The sequence below is a fragment of the Procambarus clarkii genome, chromosome 10, assembly GCF_040958095.1.
Source record: "Procambarus clarkii isolate CNS0578487 chromosome 10, FALCON_Pclarkii_2.0, whole genome shotgun sequence".
NCBI classification, from domain to species: Eukaryota; Metazoa; Arthropoda; class Malacostraca; order Decapoda; family Cambaridae; genus Procambarus; species Procambarus clarkii.
This window is the reverse complement of record NC_091159.1, coordinates 28,563,363-28,576,110: the sequence shown is the minus strand read 5'-3', so window position 1 is coordinate 28,576,110 and position 12,748 is coordinate 28,563,363. Positions and strand designations below refer to the sequence as shown.

Here is a 12,748-nt window from a genome sequence, read left to right as displayed (position 1 = left end):
GACTGGAATCCCTTAATCATTACCATTGTACTCCCCCAGAAAGCTGAAAAGCTAAGTGAAAAGTGATGACGGGTGAGTGCATAGTGTGGTCGATCACAACGCCGATAGATTTAAGTTTTCACTGGACTGTAATTCCAGGCGCCACTGGAATGTGATTCCAGGCGCTGTACAAACGTGAGTCCAGGCACCACTGGAACGTGATTCCACGCGCTGCTGGAACGTGATTCCAGACCCCGGTGGAACGTGATTCCAGACCCCGGTGGAACGTGATTCCAGACCCCGGTGGAACGTGATTCCAGACCCCGGTGGAACGTGATTCCAGACCTCGGTGGAACGTGATTCCAGACCCCGGTGGAACGTGATTCCAGACCCCGGTGGAACGTGATTCCAGACCCCGGTGGAACGTGATTCCAGACCCCGGTGGAACGTGATTCCAGACCTCGGTGGAACGTGATTCCAGACCCCGGTGGAACGTGATTCCAGACCCCGGTGGAACGTGACTCCAGACACTGCTGGAACACGATTTCCGACGCTTCTGGAACACGATGGCGGACGCAGCTGGAACGCCATTGTAGACGCCTAACCAGTCTTTCTAGTTTGAATAATAGAACCAGGACGCGGGTGGTGGCGTGACGGAAGCATGGAGCAATCAATGATGTCAGTGGCTTTCTGGGAGTAACCCGCACTGGGGTTTTCAACCAGACTCGGTACCCGCCACAGAGCCTCCCAGCCGGTTTCAGTACCCGCTAAACTGTCGGGTTCCGTCTAGTCGTGTCCAAAACACAGCAACATAGCAACATGGCCTCATAAGCTTCACATATCACCACATAGTATCACATGACATTACACCGCTTCATAGTGGCATCATACACCCCATCATAGTGTCATCATACACCCCCATCATAGTGTCATCATACACCCCATCATAGTGTCATCATACACCCCATCATAGTGGCATCATACACCCCATCATAGTGGCATCATACACCCCTATCATAGTGGCATCATACACCCCATCATAGTGGCATCATACACCCCCATCATAGTGTCATCATACACCCCATCATAGTGGCATCATACACCCCATCATAGTGGCATCATACACCCCCATCATAGTGTCATCATACACCCCATCATAGTGTCATCATACACCCCATCATAGTGGCATCATACACCCCATCATAGTGGCATCATACACCCCATCATAGTGGCATCATACACCCCATCATAGTGGCATCATACACCCCATCATAGTGGCATCATACACCCCATCATAGTGGCATCATACACCCCATCATTGTGGCATCATACACCCCATCATAGTGGCATCATACAACGCTTCCGAAATGTTGTATATTTGTTTGGCCATTGTTGTTACTTGTGTACGTTCAAAGAGCCACTTTTCCGTTCATCCTGGACTGTCAGCAGGTTATCCAGGCTATTGTGACTTGCTTTCTGCATGGTATACTTGAAGGTGTGTGTACTCAACCAGCTGTTAAACTTGATGGCCAGCCTCTAGCATACTACGTCGCATTTTTTACGAAATCGCTCCCATCGATTACAATTGCGATTAGTAGAAATTAAAGCACCGAAATATTTACGCATTTTTTACGCATCGGACCTCGATATATTGGGTCGGTTGTTTATGTTTGTACGTGTGATTAGACACAACAGTTGTATTTCTGACGGAGAAGGAGAGAACGGAGGCCAGATTCACGAAAGCACTTAGGCAAACACTTACGAACCTGTACATCTTTTTTCAATCTTTGGCGGCTTTGTTTCCAATTAGTAAAGAGTTAATGAGCTCCGAAGCACCAGGAGGCTGTTTATAACAATAACAACAGTTGAATAGGAAGTTTCATGCTTGTAAACTGTTTAATAAATATAACCAAAGCCGCCAAAGATTGAGGAAAGATGTACACGTTCGTAAGTGCTTGCGTAAGTGCTTTCGTGAATCTGGCCCCTGGGTTGTAAGAGTGTCGCTAACGGCAGCACTTCTTGTACAACACTTCCGGGAGTTATCTCAACTATGGGCAATGGTTAGGTTAGACCAGGCGGTGTACAGCTGGCAGTACATGAGTAAGACCAGGTGGTGTACAGCTGGCAGTACATGAGTAAGACCAGGTGGTGTACAGCTGGTAGTACATGAGTAAGACCAGGTGGTGTACAGCTGGTAGTACATGAGTAAGACCAGGTGGTGTACAGCTGGCAGTACATGAGTAAGACCAGGTGGTGTACAGCTGGTAGTACATGAGTAAGACCAGGTGGTGTACAGCTGGCAGTACATGAGTAAGACCAGGTGGTGTACAGCTGGCAGTACATGAGTAAGACCAGGTGGTGTACAGCTGGCAGTACATGAGTAAGATCAGGTGGTGTACAGCTGGTAGTACATGAGTAAGACCAGGTGGTGTACAGCTGGCAGTACATGAGTAAGACCAGGTGGTGTACAGCTGGCAGTACATGAGTAAGCATGTTCAACAGGTGCCTGTAGGACTGACCACCGTGAAGGTAGCACTCACTGGCTGGTAGTGAGGAGTAAAGCCATCCTTCCATCCTCATAATGTGGGGACATGTTGGGGTATGAGCCAGCGGCACAATCAAGGGGGATTCAGTCAATTTTCCCCAAATATAAATAATTTAAAGATATGAACACGCGAATAAGAACGATTAATATTAAAGGTTTGACGTCATTAATGTACCATGCCTTGTAGCCATTTTTCTCCTTATTTGCAAAAGAAATTATCAGATCAAATTAAATTTGTTTAAATTTGCAAAACTATTTGTTGTGATTTATATTTTAGTTACAAAGTTACAATGTTTAGTTACAATCCTCCTAAGATTTCCCAACGTCAAGAAAGTGTCGTACTGAAGTACCCTTATGCTACCAGAGGACCCGAAACAGAAAACGGGACACTATGTAAAATTTTGCGAGCCGCGTGAATTTTCTTGTATGACAATTTTTGGCCGTAGGTAGAGTATGGATCCAAATGTGACGTTGTATTAGGAGGACGGGTTGGTTGGTGGTCCGGTCTTGCTCACACCCTCATGGTTGGCATAGTGAATAATTCTGTTATTTGAGTGTTTATGGTGGATTGTTCCTCTTCTATGTGTAGGGGCTTCAAGAACTTGTAATCTTTCATCGTTTTCTTGATCATTTTTGCACTGATCACATAAAAGTAATAGATTTTTATTTTATGCAGTGTATCTATTGTTAAGATGATGTCATGGGGCTTCTCTCACATAATATTTAGGGGCACCTAATTGATGATGAGAAGTGAAGCGCTTGGTGAGGTTGGTCGACGTCACAGCTGTGTACAGTACTGAGAGTGAAGGTTACATCCTTCATCAGGGCAGCTGCACATGTATACAACTCTCCACTCCTCTAAAGGCTTTCACTCGCCGTCGGCCTGGTTTTAATGGTCTTCTTCTTGGTTTTTATAGTATATAATTAGGTCTATGTTTTAGTTAGTGGTTGTGCTTTTTACTCCTTTATGGATTATTTCTTTCATTATTCTTTCCTCTTTCTTATCTTCACTGTGCGTGGTGGATTTGTAGTATAACTTTATTGGAGGAGTTGTGATTTCTGTTCTTGGTTCAGGATTGTACCATCAGTCCAAGTGTCGTGTTATAGTGGTGTTAGTGGTTTTAGATTCAGCTACTTGGAACAAAAGTTCCAAGTAGCACGGGCTATGGTGAGCCCGTAGTGGATATCTCGTGGTTACTATAGCCATTGTTCACCAGTACTTGTGTTATGCTCTCAAACTGCCTACTAACGTTGCTTCATTCAGAGCAGTGGGTAGAGGGTTGACGGGTGTAAGCGTTGAGAACACTGGCTTTATATCCTCCTTCCATGCAGGCGTGATCCTATGTTATAGGCTTGGTATATACGCCGGTGCTTAGAGATGCTTCTGTTTGTGTTGTTAACATATCCAGGAAGGGCAGCATTGTTGTTATTGTCATGGTTGAGTCTCACACCTGACTCACTCACTCTCTACATGGCTGTTTTAGATTAATTAGTTCTTTTTGGTCTTTTACGATTAAAAATATGTGGTGATACTTGTAATCGTAAGAGCTATTAGGTCGGGAGTACTAGTATGTAGCGATGGACCACTAAAAAGTTCACTTTTGTATTAGTGAATTTGGCCAAACGGAAAACTTTTTATATATATAACGACAACATAAATTTAGAATCTAACTAACCTAGTAATTGTAGGCTTAATACACGCTATTTTAGACCTTATATAGTACATATTTATATACTATACTAAGCCTAAGAATGTTTAAACTTGGTTTTTAGCTTATATTTTTTTCCAGACACTATAACATTAATAGTACAAAAAGTGGTTTACTAGCGGACCACCACTACATACTGGCACTCTGGGCCTCATAGTTACTTTAAGTACTATCACTTCAGGAGGACGGGTTGGAGTAGTGATACCTTGGTATGTATCGTGATAGTCTACTACTCCTCCCTCCCAAGCCAGGAGTGTCTGCCCCCCCCCCCTCCAAGCCAAGCCGGAAGTATATGCCACCCCTCCCCCCCTCCTCCTCTAGAAAAATACATGATGTGCCAATTCAAAATACAGTAATTACACGGTGTACTACAAATATCGTAATTGCAAGTCTTCCAAGTATGAATATCTTAATTACCTGTTTGCCTATACCGAGTAAGAATATTGTAGAATATATGTCGGGCCAATTAAGAAGAAAGGAAGAATGTGTGATATATGGCAGTGATTTAGAGAATATTTACCAGGCAGCACTTGAAGGTGTATTACTGTGCCAGGGCTGTGGGGGCTAGTGTTAGTGTGGTGTTTACACACACACACACACACACACACACACACACACACACACACACACACACACACACACACACACACACACACACACACACACACACACACACACACACACACACACACACACACACACACATCACTCAGCGGGTGTTAAGAGCCTCACTCTTCACCAAACATTGTTCAGTTGACTGTAAAAGTATACAGGTAGGGTCGAGTCTCATCTGTTACGGTCGATGTGTAATACTTTCTTCAGTTAAGAGCTTAGTACCTTTCTTATTGTTTGAAATTATACCTTTCTTATTTCCCCGCTGTCTCTTGCCGGCTCTTCTTGACGTCAGTCTCCTGTCTTAACCTCTTCTGACTCTTTCAGCAGGATTACATCCTTCATTTCCAATAGTTCATGTAAAGCCATATTTTACTTCTTTTCCCTGGAACATGACTCGTCAATTGGTTTACAGCCAGTGTCTCTCTCTCTCTCTCTCTCTCTCTCTCTCTCTCTCTCTCTCTCTCTCTCTCTCTCTCTCTCTCTCTCTCTCTCTCTCTCTCCCTGTACTTACCTATTTGTGCTTGCGGGGGTTGAGCTTTGACTCTTTGGTCCCGCCTCTCAACTGTCAATCAACTGGTGTACAGATTCCTGAGCCTACTGGGGCTGTGTTATATCTACATTTGACATTTGATGCGTCAGGCAATGATGTGGTGGAGGCAGACTCCATACACAGTTTCAAGTGTAGATATGATAGAGCCCAGTAGGCTCAGGAACCTGTACACCTCGGGGAGCCGGTCGGCCGAGCGGACAGCACGCTGGACTTGTGATCCTGTGGTCCCGGGTTCGATCCCAGGCGCCGGCGAGAAACAATGAGCAGAGTTTCTTTCACCCTATGCCCCTGTTACCTAGCAGTAAAATAGGTACCTGGGTATTAGCTGTCACGGGCTGCTTCCTGGGGGTGGAAGCCTGGTCGAGGACCGGGCCGTAGGGACACTAAAAAGAAAAAAGCCCCGAAATCATCTCAAGATAATAAGTTAATAAAGATAACCTCAAGATAACCTGTTGATTGACAGTTGAGAGGCAGGACCAAAGAGCCGAAGCTCAACCCCCGCAAGCACAACTAGGTGAGTAAACATACCAGGATGTAGCCCGCCGACATACATACACACTGTAGCAATTATTAAACCCCTCTATCATATTTGTATATTTTTCAATAATAATAATAATAATAATAATAATAATAATAATAATAAGTACAGGCCAGTCTCCTTTACACGCCATGCGAGGGGTTGGATTATATTTTTAAGGAAAGACCAATAGCCAAACAACCCAGCGGGGGGGGCGGGGGGGTGTCCACTCACAGGGTGAGTGGCGCTGCCCAATAAACTCGCCCCTCGGGGTAAAATTTAAATTTACTAATAGAGTATGCGAGTCCGCGAGGTGTATCTTTGAGAGAGGTGTGTCAGTGTGTGAAGCCCACTTGCCACACCTCACAACCGGTTAGGAAGTGGTATACTTGGCTCACACCCGGTACAGTGCCACCTCACAACTGGTTACCAAGTGTTATACTTGGCTCACACCCGGTACAATCCCACCTCACAACCGGTTACCAAGTGTTATACTTGGCTCACACCCGGTACAATCCCACCTCACAACTGGTTACCAAGTGTTATACTTGGCTCACACCCGGTACAATCCCACCTCACAACCGGTTACCAAGTGTTATACTTGGCTCACACCCGGTACAATCCCACCTCACAACCGGTTACCAAGTGTTATACTTGGCTCACACCCGGTACAATCCCACCTCACAACCGGTTACCAAGTGTTATACTTGGCTCACACCCGGTACAATCCGCTCACAACTCTGCCACAACTGCCTCAGTGCCAAGGTCCCCGTGACATCACTAGTATGGATCACTGAAAACACTGTAGCGATATTTATGCCCATTTTTACGGGACGCGGCTAGGCGGTATTGAATTATATATTGCCACCGCACACCTTCCTTCCGTAGCGCTCCCGCCTCTACTAGTTGTATTGTTTGGCACCAGTGATGGGTGCAGGTGGCGCCGGCTGTGTATCGAGTAGTTAAGTGTATTATATCAGGGAGTTGTAAGACTAGGACCGAGTTGTAAGGCTAGGACCGAGTTGTAAGGCTAGGACCGAGTTGTAAGGCTAGGACCGAGTTGTAAGGCTAGGACCGAGTTGTAAGGCTAGGACTGAATTGTAAGGCTAGGACCGAGTTGTAAGGCTAGGACCGAGTTGTAAGGCTAGGACCGAGTTGTAAGGCTAGGACCGAGTTGTAAGGCTAGGACCGTCTCAGCCATCGGCGTCCTCACCTCACACTCCTCACGTGCTTCCCAACACAACTTATAATCAGGCTATACTCGTCCAAACTGCGGCCTACCTTAGGGCGCATTTTACAATGTGTGAATACTGTGTAATAAATATCTGTACTTTTCTCATATATTATTACTAGATGGGATTTCCGGCGATGCCCAGGTCTCTCTCTCCCTGTCTCCGTATCCCCTCTCCGGCCCCATCGTCTCTTTCCCCCCTTCCTCATCTCAATTTCTCTTCTCCCCCTCCTCTTCTCCCCAGCATCCCCTTCTCCCCCGTTTTACACTTCTTCCCACCCCCCCCCTCCCTTTCTCGCAGAATGTACGGCATCAGAAAACACACAATGTAACTACACCGTTATTTTTACCAATGCTTCTTTAACGGAACAAAACAATGTAGCGATTACGTTGTAAGTTGAGATAAAAAAAGGTACAATTAGGTTCATTTAGGTACATGTGTATTTGTGCGGCTGCCCTAGACTATATGACGGGGATACAGAATGTGTCAAGAACAAGCTATGCCACGCTAAAAATCCCCATCACACAAGATGGTTAGCCATGTAATGAGAAGTCTTACCTAGCAAACTCTGGGTGTATTATAAGGATATCATCTTGAACACAAGTATGAATAAAGTAGTAGTGATACTAAAACGTCTCTATCTCGCAGGATAGTTAGTCATACCGTTCTATATGGTCCTGCACTGCCAAAGTTTGGGTGCATTATGCACAGTGTGCACACACACACATACGTGCAGTACATAATTGCACTGCACAGAGCAATTTGATAACATTAACAAATTTTGGGTGCAGTATGAGGATATCCTCAAGAACACAAGAGTTAATAAAGTAATTGCAAAGCTCCAGGTACCTCATGTCAACGAGTCTGAATGGTGTAATAACTGGACATTCAGTGAGTTAGTGTGAGATCATGACCCAGTTCCCGCTCACAGTGTTTGCACCTGGAGTGCTCCGCCACCTGTAGCCACCTGCCACAGGTGACGGTAACCCAACCTGATCCTGGCAACCACTGTGTTGCACACTCGTGGACCCTTTGCCCATGAACATAGGTTTCGGATCTCAACAAATCGTAGCTTTTTATACTGGTGCTTTCAGGCCGTTGGAAGTCGGTAATTTCTCTCCTATTGAACCTGAATGTTTGGAACAATATAGTCTTGACAACAGAGATGGGGGATTCCTGGGTCTAATTCAACTTATACTTTGTTACACGCTAATATGGCTGCAGTGTGTGTTATTATGATGGGGTATATTTATGTGAGATATTATCCATACAAAAGAAATTATAAACCCACTACTATGTACAGTGACCAGGTCATTTATACATGCACTGAATGCTCTGCATGCAAAGTCATTATCTCCAAACAAAGACCCAAAAGTGATTCCATCCACCCGCCAAACCCCCTCCCCCCAGTGTTTATGAATGAAAAACGGTTTACAACGACTCACAACTGATTTCGTTCGAACACTTCCGGAACAAGTGCTTCACTGACGAATTTTGTTCGAACTACAACGCTGTAAATGCTTCACCCACGAACTACAAATACAAATAATCGCCAACAGAACCTGAACACCTAACCTAACCTATGCCTATATATACACAATATGCTAATATATTATAATATTATTTTATATTTGAGAACATTCCCGTTTTGAATGAACAGCATGATAATATTTATGAATGCGTCTGTGGGGTCGAGCGCTGGATATGAGCCGAGGACGGGTTGTGTATGTAAACCGGTTTTCATTTATAAACAGGAGATTTAATGGATTAATTAACGAGGATTAGGCCTTTGTTTATGAGGACGAGCTGCTCGTTCTCAGAGTAAATGTATTAGAACGAGACATCAAACTCCTTTCAAATCACCTGGATAGTTATGTAGCTATTTGTGATGGTCTAAACAAATATTATGGTTCCAATAATAGTCTACTTGTAAACTGGCAACTGAAACTTTGTCCTAAACAGAGAATATTTTCAAGTTATAACTTTATTGCACTATAAATCGTTGGTTTAAATATAAAAGTATATGCTTAATTCGTTTTCTTTGAAGCGGTCTGAAGAATTTAGGTTCAGGGCGCCTGACAGCTGGGTGGACAGCGCTTCGGATTCGTAGTCCTGCGGTTCCGGGTTCGATCCCCGGTGGAGGCGGAGACAAATGAGCAAAATGTTTCTTTCACCCTGATGCCGCTGTTACCTAGCAGTAAATAGGTACCTGGGAGTTAGACAGCTGCTACGGGCTGCTTCCGGGGGGGAGGGGGTGTGTAACAAAAAGGAGGTGTGGTCGAGGACCGGGCCGCGGGGACGCTAAGCCCCAAAATCATCTCAAGATTACCTCAAGATTCTATATATGAAATTCTAGGGGATGCTTAAATAGTTTTCGAATTCTAGTTCTCACATTTTTAAGAATAATACACTATTAATGTAACTAAACATTATGCAACCTAATCTGACCTAACCTAAGATAAGCGGAAACCAACTTTAATATGGATAGGGAATAGAGAACACTAAATACATGAGGATTATGAAGTCATTATCTCTAGGGAATCTCCTTCCGGAGGACAGGTTGCCTTTGACAGTACCATATCACCTGTGTCACCCTGAAAAGTTGGGTGAGGCTAGCCTCAAGCGTCTGGCCTACAACCTTAGACAATCTTTTTTTCTGGATATAGATAATAGTTTTGTGTATAGTTATGCCGAGGGGTAGGTTAGGTTCAGTGCATGTTGGCAAATATTTGTATTTACGGTACCTGGGTGAAACATTTGCAGAAGTTAGTTTTGATAGTCCTCCTCAGGCTAGATTCTTCCAAGCGGCATCCGACCCCAAAGACCCAGTCATCAGCCTTAATGTAATGTGTGTTGGGTATTGGTATTTTCTCATATATAAATTAATATTAATGTATATGAGAATTGGTGTAAAGTTTGCCCTTGATTGACTTAGATGTTTAGATTTCTTTTAGCAGTTACAAGTATTTGCAGTACACTGAGAAGCATTTACAGAGGTGTGTTTTGAACAGGACAAGACTGGAGCAATGCTCAAGAATGAACGTCATCAGTTAAATGTTCTTCATTCATGAACAAGAAGTTTGGAGTCTGGCTTCATGAGCACTTGGCCACTGTTAATGAGGACGGGCTGCAGCCTCATTAACTGACTCTGGTATGCGTAAATTTGTCAGCTTATTATAATGAAATGCCAAATTTTCTTCTAAAAATATCCATCATTACTGGTATTTACCTTTAAGGCGATTGGTCAAGCTGTTTTATATGTATTCCACATAGCAAGGCAGACAAGAAATATATCCTACAGGCGTACACACAAACTCCTCATAATTTAAAAACGTTTCCTCAGTCACTTGGACTGGTCGCTGTACCGACAAGTCTCCTTTTTTTTTTTACAGGCCGGCGTTCAATTCCCGACGGTCCAAGTGGTTGGGCATCGTTCGTTCCCCCCGTCTTATACTAGATCCTTATCCTTAACCCATCAAGTACTATATAGTAGCACTAGCTTATCGTTTTCTCCCCATAATTTCCATTCCTCTAAAAAAGTAAATTTTGCAAGACATTGGGATAAAGTGTAGACTATTAATATAGTAAAGAGCCATGTGGCGTAGAGGTGTCCGGGGCAGTTTACTATGGTATACAGGCAACATTACTATAGGTGGAGGCGCCCTCCCGACACTCCTCCTCCCACGCCATCACTGCCTTAATCATCAAGTCCCGCCCGGCCGGCCGCCGTGGGGGGGTCTTCCCCACCACACACCTGCCTTGTTACCACTTACCTTCAGCCCCCTCACAGATCGTCTCCAGAGCTTGTTGACAAGCACGTCTCCAGAGCTTGTTGACAAGCACGTCTCCAGAGCTTGTTGACAAGCCCGTCTCCAGAGCTTGTTGACAAGCCCGTCTCCAGAGCTTGTTGACAAGCCCGTCTCCAGAGCTTGTTGACAAGCCCGTCTCCAGAGCTTGTTGACAAGCACGTCTCCAGAGCTTGTTGACAAGCCCGTCTCCAGAGCTTGTTGACAAGCACGTCTCCAGAGCTTGTTGACAAGCACGTCTCCAGAGCTTGTTGACAAGCACGTCTCCAGAGCTTGTTGACAAGCCCGTCTCCAGAGCTTGTTGACAAGCCCGTCTCCAGAGCTTGTTGACAAGCACGTCTCCAGAGCTTGTTGACAAGCCCGTCTCCAGAGCTTGTTGACAAGCACGTCTCCAGAGCTTGTTGGCAAGCACGTCTCCAGAGCTTGTTGACAAGCACGTCTCCAGAGCTTGTTGACAAGCCCGTCTCCAGAGCTTGTTGACAAGCACGTCTCCAGAGCTTGTTGGCAAGCACGTCTCCAGAGCTTGTTGACAAGCCCGTCTCCAGAGCTTGTTGACAAGCACGTCTCCAGAGCTTGTTGACAAGCCCGTCTCCAGAGCTTGTTGACAAGCACGTCTCCAGAGCTTGTTGACAAGCCCGTCTCCAGAGCTTGTTGACAAGCACGTCTCCAGAGCTTGTTGGCAAGCACGTCTCCAGAGCTTGTTGACAAGCACGTCTCCAGAGCTTGTTGACAAGCCCGTCTCCAGAGCTTGTTGACAAGCCGTCTCCAGAGCTTGTTGACAAGCCCGTCTCCAGAGCTTGTTGACAAGCACGTCTCCAGAGCTTGTTGACAAGCCGTCTCCAGAGCTTGTTGACAAGCACGTCTCCAGAGCTTGTTGACAAGCACGTCTCCAGAGCTTGTTGACAAGCACGTCTCCAGAGCTTGTTGACAAGCACGTCTCCAGAGCTTGTTGACAAGCACGTCTCCAGAGCTTGTTGACAAGCACGTCTCCAGAGCTTGTTGACAAGCACGTCTCCAGAGCTTGTTGACAAGCACGTCTCCAGAGCTTGTTGACAAGCACGTCTCCAGAGCTTGTTGACAAGCACGTCTCCAGAGCTTGTTGACAAGCCCGTCTCCAGAGCTTGTTGACAAGCCCGTCTCCAGAGCTTGTTGACAAGCCCGTCTCCAGAGCTTGTTGACAAGCACGTCTCCAGAGCTTGTTGACAAGCACGTCTCCAGAGCTTGTTGACAAGCACGTCTCCAGAGCTTGTTGACAAGCACGTCTCCAGAGCTTGTTGACAAGCACGTCTCCAGAGCTTGTTGACAAGCCCGTCTCCAGAGCTTGTTGACAAGCACGTCTCCAGAGCTTGTTGACAAGCACGTCTCGAGAGCTTGTTGACAAGCACGTCTCCAGAGCTTGTTGACAAGCACGTCTCCAGAGCTTGTTGACAAGCACGTCTCCAGAGCTTGTTGACAAGCCCGTCTCCAGAGCTTGTTGACAAGCCCGTCTCCAGAGCTTGTTGACAAGCACGTCTCCAGAGCTTGTTGACAAGCCCGTCTCCAGAGCTTGTTGACAAGCACGTCTCCAGAGCTTGTTGACAAGCACGTCTCCAGAGCTTGTTGACAAGCACGTCTCCAGAGCTTGTTGACAAGCACGTCTCCAGAGCTTGTTGACAAGCACGTCTCCAGAGCTTGTTGACAAGCACGTCTCCAGAGCTTGTTGACAAGCACGTCTCCAGAGCTTGTTGACAAGCACGTCTCCAGAGCTTGTTGACAAGCACGTCTCCAGAGCTTGTTGACAAGCACGTCTCCAGAG

General features: G+C 45.7%; 1 protein-coding gene across 1 annotated transcript in view; it reads left to right on the top strand.

The window, feature by feature from the left end:
* The window catches only part of LOC123745863 (uncharacterized), a 200,474-nt gene that overhangs the window by 14,797 nt on the left and 172,929 nt on the right, over positions 1-12,748 (top strand). The window lies entirely within an intron of this gene.